The 23,049-nt window shown below is 40.1% G+C and overlaps 1 non-coding gene across 1 annotated transcript; it reads right to left on the bottom strand.

Moving 5' to 3' along the window:
• Positions 1-22,604: 22,604 nt before the first annotated feature.
• LOC127800844 (small nucleolar RNA R71) lies at positions 22,605-22,711 on the bottom strand. The gene has a single exon (XR_008022871.1). It is a non-coding gene; the product is annotated as a small nucleolar RNA R71 (small nucleolar RNA).
• Between the last annotated feature and the right edge of the window lie 338 nt (positions 22,712-23,049).

The raw sequence follows: 23,049 nt of genomic DNA, 5'->3' as shown, positions 1-23,049 counted from the left end.
TATGAAAAATAGTTGGAGATGGTTTTATCATATCTAAACCTGAAGAAAAGGATTGGGATGAAAAAGACATTAAAAAAACACCAAATGGATCAGAAAGCTAAATACATAATCTTTTGTTCAATTCTTCCTAATGAATATGAAAAATTATCTGCTTGTTCTACGTCACATGAAATTTGGAGAAAATTAGTAGTTTATGATAGAACAGATCAAGTAAAGGATACAATGATTAATCTCCTAATGTCCCAATATGAAGAATTTAAATTACTTCAAAATGAAAACATTAGCGACATGAATGGTAGATTCCAAAAGATTATAAACAATCTTAAAATGCTAGGAAAAATAATTTCAGAAGAAAATTAAATTAAGAAAATTCTTAGATCTCTAACATTAGATTGACAGCTTTTAGTGACTGCAATTTTCCAAGCTAAGAATTTGAAAGAATTAAAAATAAAAGAATTAATAAGAACACTTCTAACTCATGAATTAATATTAAACAAGACTAACAAAGAATTGGAGGTGTTGAAGTAGTTTCTCTATCTGCTCAAGCCAATACTCGGCTGAGCTAAGATCATCGCCAATCCTTCCCTTGAACACATGAGGTCTCAAGTGTCGGTACCGCTCCAATGCCGTGGTCGTGTGCTGCGTAGGCTCCTCTCGACTCACATATGTCAGCATGTTCTCTAAAAATCGCTCTATTCTCTCGAAACAGTCCTCACTAGAGCTCGATTCCCCGACATATCTTTTGTTTCCTCCTGAGTGATTCCTGCAATCACCCTGGTCTTCGGGATTATTTTCCTCTCTTCTCCCATTTCCATCGTGAGCTGCATCTCAGAGTCTTCGTGTATTCACCATCTGATGTGAATCACGGGAACAAATTATGCACAAGACAAGAGTATTTCTATACAAGAGGGACAGTTTTATTTATTAACAATATCCCACAAAACATAACAGCTTAGCACAACCAAAAAGGAAATAGACATAACATCTTATTATATTTTATATATATTCCTTCTTCTTGCAGTTATCTCTTCGGCCTTGTTAGTAGTCCTTTGGCTTCCAGATCCACGACTCCTTGTGGTCCCCGTCACTATCAGATGCCACTGGGGGTCCTTCGTCATCATCTTGAGCTTCCTAAGATTCCTCATCGGAACTGATATTGATGACCTCATCTTTAGGATTTGCAGTGCCTTCTTCCTATTCTTCCTCATCCATGGCTTCCCCGTGCAGCTCCTCATGCTCTTCCCACATCCTTGTGCAGAATTCGTGTAAGGATTCATATTCCCAATCTTTCCATAACCACTAAGCAAAAGTTTCCACTCTCCCTCCATCAGATTGATAAGATAGTCAATCTGGTACTCTGACAGATCTTTGAGTTGTCAGTAACTTGGGGGTACATTGTCAATAATTTCTTCCATCGCATTTAGAAACTCATTCATATCTTCCTCATGCGGGTGTCCACAAGCTTCAATCCTATTTGCCCAGTGTGATAGTAGCACTTGATCCACTATGGCTTGCTAATAACACACAAATATTTTTCTCAGAAACCTCGAATATGTGTTTCCTAAAATTTCCATATGTCACTTAGAATCCATAACCCTATTCTAAGTTAACAATTCTATCCATACTAAGTTCAATAACCTAGCCTAACCATCCTAGGGTTTTAACGTAGGGCTCTGATACCAATTGTAACACCCCGCCTTACACGGGCGCGTCACTATAAGGGAATCCTCAGGAATCTTTTTTTTTCCAAGTCTGTCACACGCGGCGCCATGAGAACAATCTTCACATGCAGATGAAAAACCCATCGCATAAAATGGCTGGCGCCCGCGGTGATTTCAAGAGTAATCTTCACATGTAGGTTAAAATCCCAAGAACCCCAGTCTTGCTCGTTTCACTAACAAAATCCGTAGACTTAAAACTAAACGAGACATAATATAACACAGCGGAATAATTAACATCAAAATGTCGTGGCCCACCACGATTTCCATACAAGATAATCCCACATCTAAACACATGTTACAACGTTACAAAATGATAACAACAGTATCATATAACCGTTTGTACATATACCAAATAAATACGGACATCTTCAAAATGGTACAACGACTATCAACTAAACACCGTCGGCCCCACCGGCCATTTCTTCGACCTCGCAGCAATCCCTAGATGGAACGTTGAATGTTCCAGGGGCATAACCCAGGTTAGATGATAAAATATCTAAGTGATGGCATGAAAAAGTTTACACAATGCATGAACAACATACGAGCATGGCATATACAGACAAACGACAAAATGCAACACGTCTATTGTAACGACCCGCTCCCACTTACGAGCGTCACCAGCAAATAATCGACCGGATTACTCACCTGACGAACCACAACTGAAGGGTTGGACTATGTTTCAACAGAAAATGCCCTATGTGGGAACTAGGCTTCATCCTTCCCTTCGCTCCACTCAGGAATCGGTCCTAACTCAAACAAGAAACACAGCGGATTCAAGACCCGAACCCGAGTGAGCCTCACCTCTCTTCAGCTCGCCCTATAGCAAACCAAAGGTGACCCAGGCACAAAGCTAGCAAAACAAACACTTTGCTGAGTATTGGGGATTTATGAGAACATACCTTGTTGATCTTTACTCGGTCCGAACTTGGCTTCAACAACTCAAGCCACATATAAATCACGCAGACTCATAATCATCTAACACACTAATGATTACAACAATTAGATACATCTAACGCTCATCAACACATACACTTACTCACAAGGGTATACATACACAACACCACATGGCTACGTACAAGAGGTAATAAAATACACAACTCGAGCAACACAGCTAGTTGCCACAACAGCCTCCCGGCGTCATTCCTACTTGCATCTAGACTTGCAACATCTACAGATGAGGTAAAACTTCATAAGTCATAAAGACTCAGTAAGGGTGCAATGCATGTAAATATGAATATAATCATGTTTATGTATGTCAAATGCATGCAAATGAGGCTAGGCCCACTCATCCTCACAACCCCCTAAGGTTTGAGGCATCAACCTATCAGCCCCCACCACACTAGTCCTCCATATGGCCATCGGTCCACTAGGTCTTGCATCACACAAGATATAACCGCTACATGCCAATGCAACATAAAAACATTATCAAACATATTTACCAACTTGCAAGGCCACCTCCACATGGGGCCATCCCTTACCTGGCTCAAAACCTCATCTTTGCCTCGGCGAGAACACCAACCCAAACTCCGAGCTCCTCTAGGATCACCGCCTTCCCAGTCAAACCTAGAGGCAAACACACATAAACCGAACTCCATTAACATCCGGCATTAAACCAATGCCCACAACTTCGCCACATATCACCAAAATCATCCATCAACAAAATTTCAAATAACTCCAACACAGGGTTTAATCCAACGAATAATTATTACCCTCTGAATAAATTAATTCAAAGAAAATAACTAATTTACCTCAATCCATCTGGAGAAGAAAATCGGTCAAACGCGCACATCGGCCTTGCCTTCTTGATTGCCATTTTTGCCCCAAAATCTCCATTTTTGAGCTTTCGACACGCTTCTTGGGCCCTAAAATAATTTCCAGACTTTTCCCCCAATTTTTTGGGATTTTCCAAAATTTCTCCTTTATTATATTTTTTTCCTTTCTTTTCTTTTCTTTTCTTTCCTGCTTTTTCCTTCCCCCGCGCGGCCGCTCCTGTTCAACATCTTCAACCTCCTGCGCGCCTCCTTCTCTCGCTCACGCTGCTCCTACGCGCAACTGATGCCGGCCACGCCGCTGCCTTCAACCAGCACCGCCTCCCATGGCGGCCACCAGCTGCCGAGCCACCCAAGCCATCGGCTGCCTCCGCAGCGAACAGCCATGGTCGGCCTCCCACGTGAAACAGCAGCTGCCGCGACCACCATTGCCGATTCAGCTTCACCTCCGCCCGCCTCCGTTGGCTAAGATGGCCCCCGGCTGTTGTTCACAACCGCTTCCCGCCACCGTGGGCCGCCTCTGCCTTGGCCATGGCCATCGCTGGCTGCTACCCAACGCTGCTCCAGCTTCAATCGTCGGCTTTAATGGCTACTTCTCCCATGGCCGAACTCGGCCGGCTCTTTCCCGATCTCGCTCTCTCTCGCAATCCCTCGGCAATGCTCCATCGGCCCAACTCTCACACTCTCTGCCTCTCGCGATCTCACTCTCCTCTGCTCTCTCTCTGATTTTCAAATTAACAGAGGCACACGCGAGGATGCTTCAAGGAAGCTTCCTCCTCACACACATTATATATATATAATTACAAAATATCCCCCTTAATCCTCATTAATTTCACTAGAGAACCCTTAATTTCACTTAGAAATTTTTCTTTTAATTTCACTTGCCCTCCAAGCCTAAATTAATTATCACAAAATCACACAAATTTTGATTTTTCAAGAATTAATATTCAACCTTTACTCGGGAATATCGACCTCATCCCTGTGTATGCACGGGACCTTTATTCCACCTGAAAACACTTCAGGGTTGCCTTAATTGCAAAACCGGACCACCCCTAGAGTCCCCTCAACTTCCAGGAGGTCCCATGCAATCATTCGGTATTGGCACCCACTCGGGCTTATGCAAAATTTATTCCGAAAATTATTCCCGATCGGACCGCCACCAGCATCATTAGCCTCATCTCAAGAGTCTCACCAATCCCTTGCCCTCTTCCCTAGACATCCCAATCCCGAGGCACTCCCAGCCGCCAATTCGGTAATTTTATTAATTAATTTATCTGGATTGACCCTTGGGCTTTCCAGACCACCCGAGGCCTAACAAAATAATCCAATTTTATTTATTTTTCAATACCACATAATATCGGGTATTACATTCCACCCTCCTTAAAGAATTTCGTCCTAGAAATTCACTTTGCCTTCATCTCTTGCCTAAGATAATCACATTCTCCGGCTACTCTCCGAATCCCCTACTCGAGAATCTCGTAGCCGAACCATTTCATAGCCTTTACCTAGGGTTATTCCCACCTCGAGGCTTCACTTAGGCATTTGGTCCTCCGCCTCTCGAGGACATTCATCAACTGAGTACCGCATTGGCCTCCAACCAAATGGTATTGCTGGTCGCTGGTCATGCCTACTGCAACGATATCCATCTCCTGATGGATTTTCTCCGCCTCGAAGCATCGCTTTGTAGTTTACTTCCTATTTCCCCATCAATCAAAACGAACTCTCGCTATCATTGCATCACTGATCATTCTACTACGATTTTACGCCGATCACTCACAGTAACGTTTCCCACTGCCAATCACACATGGCCACGATTTTACGCTGGTCCAACCAGCAACGTTTTAGCATTGATCATTCGCCGCAATGTCTTCTTTAGTGCCCACAAGACACTCTAACACCCATTCACTATGGCATACTGCCATTAATCACACGCATGCATAGCTTGAGTTGATCCTCATCGCAACCTCTCATTACCGATCAACTTATCGTGCTAGCTCTACATGGGAAGCACCCATTTGGCCCACCCTGCCAACTTCGACCATTTCATACATGGTCTTCTACCCTGACCAGCCGACCCTCATTTATCGATACGATTACACATAATCGACATACCTAACACCATGCTAGGCTATCACACATTTCAATTATACGTGCATTACTCGAGTTCACCTCGAGCTTGGCAACACACGCACCAATACAATCTCTCCTCGAGTGTAACGCCCCGCTCCCACCTACGGGTGTTACTCACGAATAGCCAACTTACTATTCGCACGCTAGGGCAAAGATGAAGAGACGGTTACGTTTCAACGGGAAACGACCTAGGTGGGAACTAGGCTTTGCCCTCTCTTCGCTCCGCTCGAGGGTCCGGGAATTATCGAAACGACCCTTTAAACCCGAAACCTCGCAATCGTCACCCCTTCTCAAGCTCTTTAATGAAGGGCTAAGGGTGACCTCCCAGGATCGAAAGAAAATAAGCTATAACTCTCTAGCTTCAAATAAATTATGGCATAACGCCTTAATTATAAGAAAATAATTTTTTTCTTTTCTTTGCCCCAACCATTAACCCATTTATCTCACTTCCAATTCCTTTGAAAAATATTTGGATTAATATTTCCTTGGAAAAAAATTTAAATAAATTTTCCTCATTAAATCTCCATTTATTTCTCCCTTTAATTATTTCAAAATACCATAATTTTCCAACCATTAAGAAATTAATTTTTGAAATAAAACCTCAAGGCATCCTAGTCCAATTTCAAAATTTAAGGAAAATACTCCATTATTTTAATTTTCCAAAATATAGAAATTTTTCCACAATTGTCTCAAATTCATATTAATTTAATAATTAATTTAGAGGCTAAAATACTCCTTTATTTTTTTATTTATTTAAATATAATTTATTTCAGAATTTCCAAAATAACATCATATTTTTAAATAAACGGAAATTAAATTAAAATAAAAAAATAAAGAAAACCAAATAGCAGGGGGGGCTGTGCGGCAGCCAGCCGCGCCCCCCAGCGCGGGCCGCGCACGCGCATGGGCCGCGCGCGCGCTGGCCGCATGCCATGCGCGCGCGCGCGCATGCTGGCGCGCAGCCGCACCCGGCCGCGCCCAGGCGCACCCAGGCGCGCCCCCCCTGGCCAGCACACTGCCTCACCTTTTTTTTTTGAAAAAAATATATATATATTTTTTTTTTCTATTTAAACTCAAATTTTCCAGAATGCTTTTATACTACAAAGGCTTCCAAAACATTCAAGTTTGCCTCAATACATCCACATTAAGTATTCATTACACATTAACAAAATAAATACAACATTTAACCACAAATACATAAACACTACTACACTTGCTTTCAACACTTAACCTTGCAAAACTCCATTCCTTCTTGCACATGAGATACCTACATGGTGAGGATAAAAACCTCATGAGCTATTAAGCTCAATAAGGGTGCAATGACAACAGTATGAACATGAAAATAAATGTGATGCCAATGCATGTATGCAACATGGTTAGGGCCTCCACATCCTCACAACCACCTTGGTTTGAGGCTTTAATCTACCCTACCCCACTCAACCTCATGGCCATAGGTCCTAGAACACACAACATGCCAATGCACACATAGAATTCATGCATCATACTTACAACTTGCAAGCCACCATCCCATGGGGCTATCCCTTACCTTTTATCTTTGAAGCTTCAACACTACCACAAGCCAAGACTCTCTTTGACTTTAAATCACCTTAAAGAAAACAAAATACAACCTTAGCTCTTATACACAAACATTAAAAGCTACTTCAAGAGAGGGAAATAAGGCTTACCTCTTGCTAGCCTTTCTCCTTCCTTCTCTTAACCTTAGTTCTTCTTGCTTTCTTTCTCTTTACATGTGGGGAAACCTTGAACTAATTTCCCAACTCCTTATTTATAGAGCTTTTCTACTCAATCCATGCCAAGACTCAAGATCACATCTTAGCCATTGATTTCTCTTTAATTCAAGAGACTTAATCCCAACCTTTAAACACTAGCACAATCCTTGTGCTTCTCCCAAATTTAATCCTAGCCATTGATTTTAGGAGAACACTTCTCTAGACTCAAAGAAAATACAAATCCAAGAGACTTTGTCTCCATGAATCTCATCCATTGATCTTTCTTTGGAGATTAAATCTCATCCCTTGGATCAATCCCAAATTCCCATAATTCTCCTATTTTTCAAATTAATAAATAATGACTAATTTCAAGATTGACAAATTTCTCCAATTTCCATTTAATTTAAATCCATAACTTTTCAAGCATTTAATGGAGACTAAAATAATTTCTTTTTGATTTAAATTTAAAGGCTCTTGAAAGACATAATCCATTTACTTTAGTATTTATTTAAATCTACCATTTTCCCACATAAATGCATGACTAATTTCTTTTTAATATGGACTTTCTTTTAATTCCCTCCATCATGGCTCTCATTAATGCTTGAGAGACTAATTTCTTTTTCCTTTTTGCATTTATTTAAATATCACTCTTGATTCATAAGATCATGCCATGTGTCACCAAATTCTCTCAATTAAATAAATCCTTGTCACCAAATTTACTTAAATCTCATTCCATAAGATTTTGCCAAGTGTCACAACAAGACACTAACATTGGCTTCCAAGTTTAATCTCATCTCTCCATGTGGCATTACCACATTAATTTACCAACTTAGGGAAAAATATAATTATTCTCCTCAAATAATTTAATATCCACCATTTCCCTATATTCCATAATTAAATTCCTTTATGGAATTAAATTCTAAAATTCCCAAATATTCTTGGTGAATTTATTAATCCCATATATCTCCACATAAATACCAAATTGGGATTTTTATTCACTTACATACCTAATTCCACATAGGAATTATTTCTAATTTACCAAAATACCCTTTATATTGGATTTCACTATCCAAATTATCAAAATACCCCTCTCATAGGGCACCCTCAATCTCAAGGATCCAACACCTTCTCAAGGACATTTTTTTTGAATTTTCTCACTTTCTTTCTCATTCTTTTAACACCTGTAACACCAGGTGTTACATCGAGCTTAACCATGCTCGGGCCACAACCTTCTCCCAACCAAGAGCTTTTCGCATTAAGCAAACAAAGATACTTACTAGCCGATATCACACGCTAGTAGGGGTCTCATACCCATAACAGAGAACTCTTCACTGAGCAACCCCTTCAATACCTCACCTAATTCAGCTTTCACAATCATGCCCCATGCTAAGCCTTACCTTGGCTATTAAACCCTACCGCAAGTCAAGGATCCTACCATTACGCTTAACGTCGCGGAGCCATTAATCGATCCTCGTCATCACCCACGGTGCGTGGCATAAGTGAGTGGTTTATTACCATCTGCACAATCACTTATTGTATCATACCTATAGGATGACTCGTGCTTTTGGTCTGCACCACAACAAGCTATCATGGTTACACCCCCATTCTTGTAGCGGTCTTCTAGCCAAATTTACTCGCCTAGCTTCAATTTCATTGGGACTTTTCAAATTTCACCATTTCTCAACAGAGCCTCTTATTCTAAAGGCACGACATTTCCAGCCATCTTAAATCAGGTTCATTCTCAATCCGTAATAGACACCTGACTTAAACCATGCATAATGATTCCCCTTTGTCCTCCTTAGCAAGGACAACACCATGACAGCAACGAATTTCCCTGACAGCGACGATGACACCACCTCGTCATCTCAAAGACTCGTTGCTCCTTGAATTTCACTAATCATCGCAACCAGTACTAACCCACTCTTAGGCCACCTTCCTCATGTCACTTTGCTATGCTTATAGCAGCTAGCCAATTCCTTGAGAGACTCTGGCTTCTCCCGGACTTCTTATAACTTTGCTTCAATCAGCTCACACCTCTCAGTGAGCGACCACATTGGCTCTAATGCCATCATCATTAGCTAAGATGACCTCTCACCATCTCTTTGCGCCACCTCCAGCTACAATCACGACTCGAGAGCCACCCACGCCACTGACCGACCACTCTCACGACGCCCCACGACCCTAGCCAACCGCTGCATTGCTACTGCCGCTATCACCGGTCGGCGTCTTCGGTCGCCATCGGCTACCCCCAGCCGGTCACCAATCGACTCCGCCAGTTACTTTTTCACAACCGTTAACCCCTACCCACGAGGTTAAATCTCATCAATTGCCCACACCAAGGCATCACCCTAGGTATAACACTCACAGCTATCAGGTGATTTCATCACCTAAACACCATTTATGGAAACCAATCTCATCCCATAAACTCTTCCTTCGAGCTCTCGTCACCCACTGGCGACATCTTAAATTCGCCTTCAACCTTCATCTAACAAACTCGATTAGCTTTTGCCGGATCGCCCGGCTCATAACCAACACAACTTTCCTCCAAGCACTGCACTTACAATCAACCACTATAACCTCGATTTGAACTCCACCCACTAGAAATCACCCTCTGCCACCCATGTGGAACCCACACTTCCACTCGATGCCCTAGGATTCACATTCCTACTTAGGCACTTACCATCACGCTAGCTTTCCCCGGGTGATCCATTCTGATAGAGTTGTAGTGCCTTAGGAGGTTCATGTAGTGTTATTGCCCCATGCCCAACCTTTCTTGGGAGAACATCTCAAGTTCTTTCCAGGCTACGTTTCAACTACCATTGATAGCTCTCATTCCGGAGCCACACTCCTGTAAGTGGCACAATTTTTGCCCTGACCAACCATCCTTTTTTTTTTTTTTTCACCTTGGATCTCTTTTGCCAAATCCACCTGGTCTAACCACTAGGACCCACTGCACCTTTATATTAAATGCATACATGGCAACTAACAAGGCTTTACGTCATAGTCCTCGAGCCTCACGCTCCCATTATTGCCATCAGGTGCTACCACCTGGCAACTGATCATGTGTCATAAACTGGAAACCCCTTCAGTACCATATGAGGATACTTCCTCATTTTCACATCGACACATCAGGACTAACACTAGACTATGCAATTGCGAGCCTTTATAGATTTCAAACTGTGCCTTATCCACGCGTTCAGCCTGCCACACTCACATTACTGGATTAGAGATCCCTTTACTTGAAACTTTTACATGCTTCGATAATCCCATCTCAAGGTTGGCTTTCATCTCGTAAGTCTCGCCCTCCATGGCACTTACGTAAAATTCTCGAGTCATTCACCGACTCCATCAATCGACCCATCTTCTTGCATCACCGCAAGGTCACACAAGGTCCATCATCTCAATTTTTTACCCGATCAACTTCGATCAAATTTAACCACAACTATGTTAGCATTCCTTAGCGATGAGCATCGCCACGCATCTTGTTATCATATCACAAGATATCACCGATTTTTTTTTTTTTTTTCAAACTTTCTTACTACCAAGACAACAAAAGGTATTATCATGATTCTTCAACCCTCATGGAAATTTAGATCTAGCCCAGACATAACCTACAGCATACCCTAGGTCTTCGGCGACTAATCGTCTCCACCGTAGATAGGTTACTCCACATAGAGGGCTGCAGTCCCTCCCGTGAACTAACTGTCTATATCCAGTGGTCCTTAGCATTAGACCCATCAACCGTAGGCATCAACTGTAGCGTTATTCCCACGCTAGACCTGTTTCTTTTCCATGGGTTTCTTTCTCAAACATCTCAAAGCGCTACAACACCCAAACATTCGCCAAACCACTTCGACACTACTTATCAAAATAAAGGGCTTAACCCCTGACTCGGATGCAACGCCCTAACCACTCTTATTACTAGCAGCGGAGTTGTGGGACTAGCCACAACTTTCGTCACCCTACTGCATTTCACAAATCTTTAGCCCCTGACCATCTGCATAATCACTGTGTTGCCCTGTGCTTTAGGCGAGCCAACACCTGGTCATCATTATCGTGTCACTCCCATACACTGGCCCAACACTGATTCCCCATCGTGTTGCCCTGTGCTTCGGAGAGTCAACACCAAATCATCATTACCGTGTTGCTCCTTTACACTGGCCCAACAACAGTTCCCAAAAGCATAGCTCAGGTCTAACACTGACTTGCTTCACACCCGTGGCATCACCTCACCGAGCTTCCTACTCGACTACTAATCCATCGAACCATTATTGCATTCTGTGACTCTTCCCTTAGGACTACTCTAAATGTCTTATCTCTTACATGAGACTATCGATTTCACCTAACCAACTCTCTTAAGGTGCTGCTCCAGATCTTCGGCATCAGATCATCACCTGCAGTTCACTAAATTGCCCAGGCCCATGGGCCACTTGCCCTCAACGCGAGCCAACTCATTAGTCCTCTGCCACACGGTCCATAGCATCAGATCCGTTACACCGAGCCTTGCACCCTTAGCGTCAAAGCTACTTAAAGCCTCCCGAGCTACGATGGTTCCACCACCATCTTACCAAGCCATCTTACTTGATTATCCTTGCCTTGATAACCTCAAGCTCATACTATGAGTCTCGCTCCTCAAGACTCTACATCTCTTATCGCTTAAGAGACTCTCAAATCACTTCACATCTTGAGGCCTCGTGATCTTACCCCACAAGGTCATACCTCACGGCTCTCACTCAACCTTTGAAAGCTCAACTTTCCATGACAATGGATCCAAACCCATCATAATTCATTTCACCACCTAGCTCATCCCAAAGCTTGATTATCTATGATCTCTCAACCCACAACTGACATGCTGAGCCTACTTCAACTCCGGCACCTATAACCATAGAGTACCTACCATTAACCTCCAGGTAAATTGAGACATCTCGTCTCTCCTTGCACACTCATGCATGCATTCAGTTACTACGCCCGGCCTGGCCTTCCCGCACGCCTAGCTCGGGCTTTCGTGACTTGGAACTAAAATTTTGGGGCCTCCACATTGCTCACCATGCCCCTGCCCCCTTGGCATCCAAAGTTGGCATTTCTTGTGCGTGTATTGCCCATGGATATCCTGTTGCCACAATTCACTACCCTCACCCCACACACCGCTCATACCCTTCATTGGGTGACCTCCGCGTCTCCCATCAAGGGTCTCGAGACCTTAGGTGTCATCACAACCCCAGACATCATAATGAGGGTCTATTCACCTCTCATCTCCCGACCTTAAGCGTCCCACCAGATCCCAAGCGTCATAATGAGAGTTTTGATTGGCCCCTCATCCATTAATCACATGAACGGTCTTTTGGCCCTTCACAACTAGGACTTCTAACCTTAATGGCTCTCACACGCATATCAACGCATGCCCAACTCCTTAATCCCAAATCTGGATTCCCCTGGATTCCAAGTCGACCTACTTGGGATTTTCATCTCATACAAATACCCACTAGGGTCCACTCATACCCTAGGCACATCCCCTCCGAGATCATTATAACAATACGATCACATCGCATCACATACATCTAACATCCTGACTCCCCTCAAAGTCCTTCCGAATTCTACTTACGTCATGCTTTCACTGGCCATGACATATAAATGCATAACATGCACACTCCCCATAGAGCCTCACTGCAATTAACCTTACCCCCAGGAGCTCGTCTCATAGCCAGTTGACGTCTCATTTCCTTGAGTCTCGAGCTAACTCCCACTATAGCTCACTCTATCTCAAGCGCAAAAGCCTTACTGCATCACTTCCAAGGGACAACTCTATTCCCTCGAACATGCTCGACAAATCCTTAACATAGGGACGCTCCACTAATTCCCTCCCGGACTAGTCACGCTTCGGCTTCGTGTCCGCACATGAGCCTCAACACTTTAATCTCAAGGAGCTCCTGTCCTTAAAACACTTCATATCCCCGAAATACCACATTCGGGTTTTCATGACACCGACACCCACACTTGGGTTTTTGGTTCCTCATTACTCAACCCGTATACCTCTCACAAGTATATCATCTCAATCTAGGGTATTTTCTCATCCCTAGAACAGGAATAACAAAACATACCATTGCAGGCCTCAATAACTTGACCCAATCCCTTAGGGTCCCCCGTTCACATGTCCAACTTTCAAGGTTATCGGACCAACCTTACATTGAAATCTCAAAATTTCAAATCAATTGTTCTCGACCCCAACTCAGCAGCTAGGACATTCAAGCTTGCACCCAAATCATGCCAAACATTCTCTATTCCAAAACTTTGACAATTACTCACATTAATCACTTAACCGACCATATATAACGTTCTAGCACACTAGCCTTCCCCACTCATATAACTAGCCATGCTCTGATACCAACTGTAACGACTCGCTCTCACTTACGGGCATCACCGGTAAATAATAGACCGGATTACTCACCTGACGAACCACAACTAAAGGGTTGGACTATGTTTCAACAGGAAACGCCCTAGGTGGGAACTAGGCTTCGTCCTTCCCTTCTCTCCACTCAGGAATCGGTCCCAACTCAAACAAGAAACACAGCGGACCGAGACCCGAACCCGAGTGAGCCTTCCCTCTCTTTAGCTTGCCCTATAGCAAGCCAAAGGTGACCCAGGCACAAAGCTAGCAAAATAAACACTTTGTTCAGTATTGGGGATTTATGAGAACATACCTTGCTGATATTTACTCGGTCAGAACTTGGCTTCAGCAACTCAAGCCACATATAAATCACGCAGACTCACAATCATCTAACACACTGATGATTACAACAATTAGATACATCTAACGCTCATCAACACATACACTTACTCACAAGGGTATACATACACAACACCACATGGCTACGTACAAGAGGTAATAAAATACACAACTCAGGCAACACAACTAGTTGCCACAACAGCCTCCCGGCGCCATTCCTGCTTGCATCTGGACTTGCAACATCTACACATGAGGTAAAACCTCATGAGTCATAAAGACTCAGTAAGGGTGCAATGCATGTAAATATGAATATAATCATGTTTATGTATGTCAAATGCATGCAAATGAGGCTAGGCCCACTCATCCTCACAACCCCCTAAAGTTTAAGGCATCAACCTATCAGCCCCCACCACACTAGTCCTCCATATGGCCATCGGTCCACTAGGTCTTGCATCACGCAAGATATAACCGCTACATGCCAATGCAACATAAAAACATTATCAAACATATTTATCAACTTCCAAGGCCACCTCCAGATGGGGCCATCCCTTACTTGGCTCGAAGCCTCATCTCTGTCTCAGCGAGAACGCCAACCCGAAATCCGAGCTCCTCTAGGATCACCGCCTTCCCGGTCGAACCTAGAGGCAAACACATAAACCCAATTCCATTAACATCCAACATTAAACCAATGCCCACAACTTCGTCACATATCACCAAAATCATCCATCAACAAAATTTCAAATAACTCCAACACAGGGTTTAATCCAGCGAATAATTATTACTCTCTGAATAAATTAATTCAAAGAAAATAACTCATTTACCTCAATCCATCTGGAGAAGAAAATCGGTCAAACGTGCACATCGGTCTTGCCTTCTTGACTGCCATTTTTGCCCCCAAATCTCCATTTTTGAGCTTTCGACACGCTCCTTGGGCCCTAAAATAATTTTCAGACTTTTCCCCCAATTTTCTAGGATTTTCCAAAATTTCTCCTTTATTATATTTTTTTTCTTTTATTTTCTTTTCTTTTCTTTTCTTTTCCTTCCTACTTTTTCCTTCCCGCGTGTGGCCGCTCCTATTCATCATCTTCAACCTCCTGCGCGCCTCCTTCTCTCGCTCACGCTGCTCCTGCGCGCGGTTGATGCAGGCCACCTTGCTGCCTTCAACCAGCACCGCCTCCCATGGCGGCCACCAACTGCCGAGCCACCCACGCCATCGGCTGCCTCTGCAGCAAACAGCCATGGCCAGCCTCCCAAGCGAAACAGCAGTTGCCGCGACCACCATTGCCGATTTAGCTTCACCTTCGGCCGCCTCCATTGGCTAAGACGGCCCCTGGCTATCGTTCACAACCGCTTCCCGCCACCGTGGGCCGCCTCTACCTCGGCCATGGCTGTCACTGGCTGCTGCCCGACGCTGCTCCAACTTCAATCGTCGGCTTCAATGGCTGCTTCTCCCATGGCCGAACTCGGCCGGCTCTCTCTCGATCTTGCTCTCTCTCACAATCCCTCGACAATGCTCCCTCGGCCCAACTCTCACACTCTCTGCCTCTCGCGATCTCACTCTCATCTGCTCTCTCTCTGATTTTCAAATTAACAGAGGCACACACGAGGAAGCTTCCTCCTCACACACATTATATATATATATATAATTACAAAATAACCCCCTTAATCCTCATTAATTTCACTGGAGAACCCTTAATTCCACTTATGAATTTTTCTTTTAATTGCACTTGGCCCTCCAAGCCTAAATTAATTATCACAAAATCACACAAATTTTGATTTTTCAAGAATTAATATTTGACCTTGACTCGGGAATATCGATCTCGTCCCTGCGCTTGCACGGGACCTTTACTCCACCTGAAAACACTTCAAGGTTGCCTTAATTGCAAAACCGGACCACCCCTAGGATCCCCTCAACTTCCAGGAGGTCCCCTGCAACCATTCGGTATTGGCACCCACTCAGGCTTTTACAAAATTTATTCCGAAAATTATTCCCGATCGGACCGCCACCAGCGTCATTAGCCTCATCTCAAGACGCTCACCAATCCCTTGCCCTCTTCCCTGGACATCCCAGTCCCGAGGTACTCCCAACCGCCAATTCAGTAATTTTATTAATTAATTTATCGGGATTGACCCTTGGACTTTCCGGACCACCCAAGGCCTGACAAAATAATCCAATTTTATTTATTTTTCAATACCACGTAATACCCGGTATTACATCTATCTTGAGAAATCTCCCTGACATACTCAACCTCCCGTGGAAACACATTCCACACACCGTTGGGGTTGACCTTGCCGCGACATACTTAATCTCTCGAGTGCCCTACCGTGTCACTCGTTCACTTGGATTAACCTTGTCTCATTCTCAAGAAGACCCTATCCCGTCCCATATGGACCCAACAATGACACGAAAATTGACACCCCGATGATATTAAAAATACACGCCATGCACTGACTCGTTTTAAAAGTAAAAATAGTTGATGCAATATATCACATGTTCAATATGCAAATGATGCCACAATATTCATAAGTGAAATGCCTTTGTAAACAACCCAAGTTCAGGAAGGTATAACCGCTCACTAGAACTGGCCCAAATCATGTGTATCTTAAGCTCGGGAGGGTAAAATCGCTCACCAGAACCCACTACACACACTCCAATACACATTCAAGACAAGACAAGGTAAATCTATAATCAAACCACTCACCTCAATTCAGAAAAGTTCAGTTTTCACCTCGAAAAACGTGTCGCATCTTGAAAATCGTGCAATCCTTTTTTCCAACACACCAATCGTCTCATATTCATCATTAAGACCTTAGAAATCAATATTTCTATTTTACATTATTTTTTTCCTATTTTTCAAACATTTCCCCCTCTCGAAAAATCATAATAAATTCCAAACACCCATTTTTCTCAAATATTTTTACATAAACCATCCTAAAATAATTTTATAAAAATTATAAAATTAAAATTAGGGAAAACCTGGCTCACACGCTCCTTCACGCGCTAGCGAGTGGGTGCGGCTGAGGTCCGCGCGTGCACACGCGCTGCTGTCTTCTTCGGTCTTTTTCTCCGGCCACGGTGGCTTTCCAGCGATCTCATTTGGCCAAAACAACAATAGGGCCTTAAAGATCTCGATGAGGCGACTTAAATGGACCCCTTACTCGTCGGAAAAAGTCACCGAAAAAGGGTTTAAAACCCAGTTGCAGGTCTCGGTCCAGCGGCTCTCGTTTTTTCGGCCAACTCACTGAAACCCCACCAAACGTACACGAAACTCTTCGAAACTCTCCAGAAATGATCCTTATGACTCAAAGAACAAAAGCCCTTTAATCTCTTTGCTCGATTTTAAATTTGAACTCTCGGCCATTTACTCATTTTATACTCGATCTCGACCCAAATTTTCACCACAAATCAATTGATCTTATCCCCTTAACCCTAGATCTAGCCTCCTAACCAACCAAAAAACTCCAAATCGTGAGCTAGAACCCTCAAAAAATTTGGCTAAATCAGAAATCTTTTCTCCATTATTTCCAATCACATCAAAGCCATTTCCAGCCAATGGCAACCACAAACCACCTCATCATCACCTGGAGACCTCCCTAGCTCTTCCAGGCGACCTTCCCGACGCCCCCAGGTAGCTGGCCGGTGGCCACAGTGCGGTCGGTCGGTTTCCCACTTGACTTTTCAAATTTTGCACTTTAGCCCCCAAACAACTTCTAATTTCATTTTCTCCCAATCCTAGATACCCCTAGACTTCTCGTTAATTCCTTGACTGCCCTTAAGTTCTAAACTTATCATTTCCTTTAAGAATTTCTAGAAAATTTGTCGTTTCGACCTCCCTTGGGTATTTTTCCAAAATCTGCACTTTTGCCCGAATGCCCCTAATTGCATGTTTTCGACTTCAAACCTTCGAAAATCTCTTGGTTTTAGCAAATATTGCTTGCTGGAACAATTTTACCTTCATTGGCTTGCTTGTCATAGTCCCTCACACTTTGGTTGCGTTTCAAATATTACACAAAGGCCCCGAAACTGTAGTAAATACCAATTTTGACCCCGTAATTTCTGAAAATACTTATAATATTAAACATTAGGTATTACAATAACAATGTTTTCAATTAAGGCTAATTGAGGCATTTTAAAATATGGCTACGAGAAGTAATATTTGGGCTTCAAATAAAATTTCCCTTAGCGTTTTCATTTTAGGGTGATTTAGCGTTTTCATTTTAAGCATTTTAAACAAGTTACTTTCCTATATTACCCTTTATTTTAGGGTGATTCCACATAAGGCTGTCTATCATTTTAGGGTAATTCCACATATGCTTACTCATGTTTAGCATCAAATATTGACTGTTCAATTAGTTTTAAAAAAAAGTTAAGGAGTCCAATTTTAATTAAACCTGTTAGCATTAGGCATTGTCTTTCTCATGAAATGAATTGAAATCCCCAATTCCAAGCCGTATTATTTCTTACATTAAATTCAGTACTTACATTGAAAGTAAAATTGCAACAAAAAATTTGTGTCAAATGTTATTCAGTCCTTATAGTAGCTAATGTCATATATTTTTGTGAAATGTTGTCAATAACTCATTTGTGCCCTTCATGTTTCAACTTAGATCCTATTAAGGAGGGGTTGCAGACAATGCATTCCATATAGTTGAGAGTGACTAAAACTATAGTGTAGCACATTTCTCTGACATCCATATAGTGTAGCATCTTTCTCTGACATCCAGAGGCTAAAAACCCTTATTCTATTCTTAGATTCTCCTATAGCTCCCCAATCCATCTTTTATCTTCGACGACTACTCCATGAATATCAATGTGAATAACTACACATGTGAATATCATCTTCACCATATCTCATATCTCTGATGAACTCTTGGCCACATCTTTGGCACAGATATAATCAGTAAGCTAATGGAAAAGTTTTTGTGATTTTGATACTTTTGATGCAGATAGCATTACAGATATGAGAAGGTCTAGAATGTATCAGAGACACATTTTATTTGTATGTATTTAATATTTTATTATAAAAAAATATTAAATAGAAAGAGGGTTTATGTTTTTTTTTTTTTTGTATCTTTTTAAGGGAGTATAATATTCTATATTATACTTCAAAAAATTCTGGTGAATGTACATGTATGTATTACTTTAGTTGCATTCATGAAATAATTATTCATTATTGCTTGTAAAATAATTTTGTTATCTGTTGATTTTTTTTTTTTTTGGTATAAATTTATGTTTGGTTAAACAGTGTTGTATTTCAACTTTTTTATATTACTTTAGCTGCCCTTATGAAATAAATTTACTCCTTTATGCCCTTCATGTTTCATTATTGCTTATAATTTTATTTTTTTTATATAAATACTATTATATTGAAATAATAATATTAAAGTATAAAGTAAAATTAAAAACATTACACTTATAATATTTTTAGATAAAATATTTAAAGTTAGAAACATTAATAGAAAGTAAAATTATCTTAATCGATATTTAAAATTAGAAACATTACACTTATACTTTGTGTCTATTTATATATGCCTGTTAATAACATAAAATTACAATTATAATTTGTGTCTACTCGACCACTGTAAAATAAAGAGTATCATAGATTATGAATTTTTTTTTCTTAAAGAGTATCATTCTAAATATTCTAATTTTAAAAGTATTTAATACTTAATTTCTAAATATCAACAATGTAAGTTTTGAAATATCATGTAGGTTTAAAATAAAAAAAATACCAACAGTGTAAGTTTTAATGTATACGAATTTGACATTTAGATTTTGACATGGATGATTCAATTCTAAAAGAAATAAAAATACCTTTTTTAAATCATTGATGATCAAATGTTGTTTTTAGTGTAAAACTTTATTCAAATGATGATATCAAAATAGGAAACTTAATTCAAAATTTAATATTTTTATCTTTAAGTGTTTAATCTTTGATATTTCTCAACCTCGAATCGGGGTTCCCCCCTTCCCCCGATTGATGGTTGCAGCCATGGTGGCTAACGGTGGTTGGTATGTATTATTTGATATTTAATTTATTTATATTGTAGAGCACTTATTGATGTGTTTTGTTATAAAACGTTAACAAGTATATAATAACTTTAATTTTTTTTTTCTTCAGTGTTTATAATTTTTTTTTACTTGCTCTTATATTTTGATTTACAATATATTGGTGAATATTATAAATCTTATATGTTTGTTTATTATTTAAGTTTTGTAGAGCGTTTAACATAAGTAAAATTATTATAAATACTTTATAAATTTCAACATAATATGTATAAATTATAGTTATATTTTAATTTTAATATTATTGACATTGTGCCTTTAGGCATGATAGAGCTTAATTGTATACATATTTTTATCTAATTTTTATCTTAACCTTATGCTATGTTTCTACATAAATGTGTGTTTACATGAATTTTACATTATTTTAATCTCTTTTTGTAGGAACTCGGCAAAGGAAATTAATTTGAAGATTTGGGCATAAAAGAAAAAAATATTATAAAATTGATTTTAAAATAAATAAATAAATAAATATTTTAAATAATTAAAGTTATAATATAATTAAAGTTATTATACTTAACAGTATATTAAATATTATATATGTTATTTTGTATATTATATTATATTATATATTAAATTATAATATTTATATATATATATATCATTACAATGGTGTGAATGTGTGAGTGTGTGGTTTGTGTGTGTGTTTATATAATAATATATTAATAAAATAAAAAGGAGAATGGGATTGAAGCTAGGGCGGTCGTGCACATCCTATACATATATATATATATATTATTATATTGGATTAAGAGATGAGGGGAAGAGGTTTTTTTTGGACGCGGCACAGTAAAGATTTCATAAAGGTTCCTGAGGCGGAGATTGGAGCTCCGCGCGGCGCACAGTGGGGCGGACAAAAGAGAAAGGAATTAAAGAAGAAGGCAGCGACGCACACTAGAAGGAGACGCGAGCCTCTGGCACAGCAAAAACAAGCGCACGAACGTGACCCAGATCTGGAATAGATCTGGGCAGGGAACTTCCTTCTCATTTTAATTTTATTGTTTGTTTTTATTTTAATAATGTCTAGCTAATTTATTTTAGCTAGGGTTTGGATGGATTTTAATTTTGGGATTATGTGATTATTTGTTTAGTTTGATTCAAAACCCGATTATTATTTGCATGAGAAATTTATATTGTTGTATTTAATGCTTTAAAAGATTAGCTACCTTTTAATGATTTAATGATTTATGCATGACTGACTAAAGGATTGTTATAAATTAGATTCATAGGCAATATAAATCGCATACTTGACTATGAGATCGAAAGATGATTAGCTCATATGTGGGAATCGAAGAAGCTTAGTGAGTCAAATCCCCTTCTGAGATTAGAGGTTTCCAAAGAACTTAATGCTTATTTATTTCGTTGATATCTGATCAGAAATCTGACAGTAAAATTGAATTAATAAAGGATTAATATGACTTGAGAAAGCTTATTAATTAATTGAGGGAAATCCACCATCACATACAAATAATTATAAAATACATTAAAGGTATTTTCGGTTTTAAATCGAATTGAATAGATAATTCCATAACTCATATTAAATGAAATCTAAACCCTAGTGCATTTATTAATTAATTTTTCTCACAAAGAATCCAGTTTTTTCATTTATTTTTCTTTTTATTCATCCGATTAATTAATTAGTTCAACTTAAGTTAAATTAAAATTATTTTGGTATTGTGATCTAGTCCTCGTGGGATCGACATCTTTTTATCATTATATGCATATTTGACTAGGGTACACTTGCCCGAATTAATTGTGCATAAAATCACACATCAAGTTTTTGGCGCCGTTACCGAGGACTAGTTTATTGCATATCAAAACTACATAAGTTAGTCTTAGATTGAACATCTTTTTGTTTTCTTTTGGGTTTTGCAATTTTAATTTAATTTTATTTTTTTTTTCTTTTCATCTTTTAGAAATTTTATTTTTAATTTTTTAATTTTTAATATTTTTCTTTTTCTTTGTAGGTTTCAATGGTGCATGACACGCGCTAGTGGTGAAGAATTGATACCCCTTGATCAAGAAATTGAAAAAACTTTAAAAAAGCAAAAGAAGGAGAAAAAGAGCAAGATGGAGCAAGAACAACAGACTCAAAATAATCAAAGGACATTGAGCTCAGATGCTACACCTACTCTAGATGGCACTACCTCAAGCATTAGGAGGCCAAATGTGCAAGCAAACAACTTCGAGATCAAACCTGCAATTATTCAAATTATCCAGATGAGTGTACAATTTTCTGGCCCTAATGATGATCCTAACTCTCATATTGCTAATTTTCTTGGAATATGTGATACTTTTAGGCATAATGGAGTTAGTGAGAATGCAGTTCGATTTAGGTTGTTTCCCTTTTCCTTGAAAGATAGAGCAAAAGAATGGCTTAATTCTCTTCCTGCAGGTTCTATTACTACATGGAATGATTTAGCACAAAAGTTTTTATCTAAATATTTTCCAACTTCTAAAACGGCTAAATTAAGGAATGACATAACAACTTTTTCACAATTTGGTAATGAATCCTTATATGAGTCGTGGGAGAGATTTAAAGAAATGCTTAGGAAATGTCCTCACCATGGTTTACCTATTTGGATGCAAGTGCAAACTTTTTATAGTGGCATTAATCAATCTTCTCGTTCGATGTTAGATGCAACTGCAGGTGGTACCCTTATGAGGAAATCTCCCGAGGAAGCATATGAACTTTTGGAGGAGATGGCAGCCAACAGTTATCAATGGGACAATGAGAGAGCAAATAAAAAGGGAGTTGGAATTTATAATGTTGATTCTATCACTGCTTTATCTGTTCAAATTGCTGAATTAAATAAGAATTTGGGTAATTTGGGGGTTTCAAATATGAATGCTTCTTCTTCTTCTTCCCATTTTCTTTCTTGTGAGCTTTGTGGGCGAAGGGGACATGCTA

Source organism: Diospyros lotus, chromosome 4 (genome assembly GCF_014633365.1).
Source record: "Diospyros lotus cultivar Yz01 chromosome 4, ASM1463336v1, whole genome shotgun sequence".
Classification (NCBI taxonomy): domain Eukaryota; kingdom Viridiplantae; phylum Streptophyta; class Magnoliopsida; order Ericales; family Ebenaceae; genus Diospyros; species Diospyros lotus.
The sequence above is the reverse complement of the archived record's forward strand: the minus strand, read 5'-3'. Positions and strand labels throughout refer to the sequence as shown.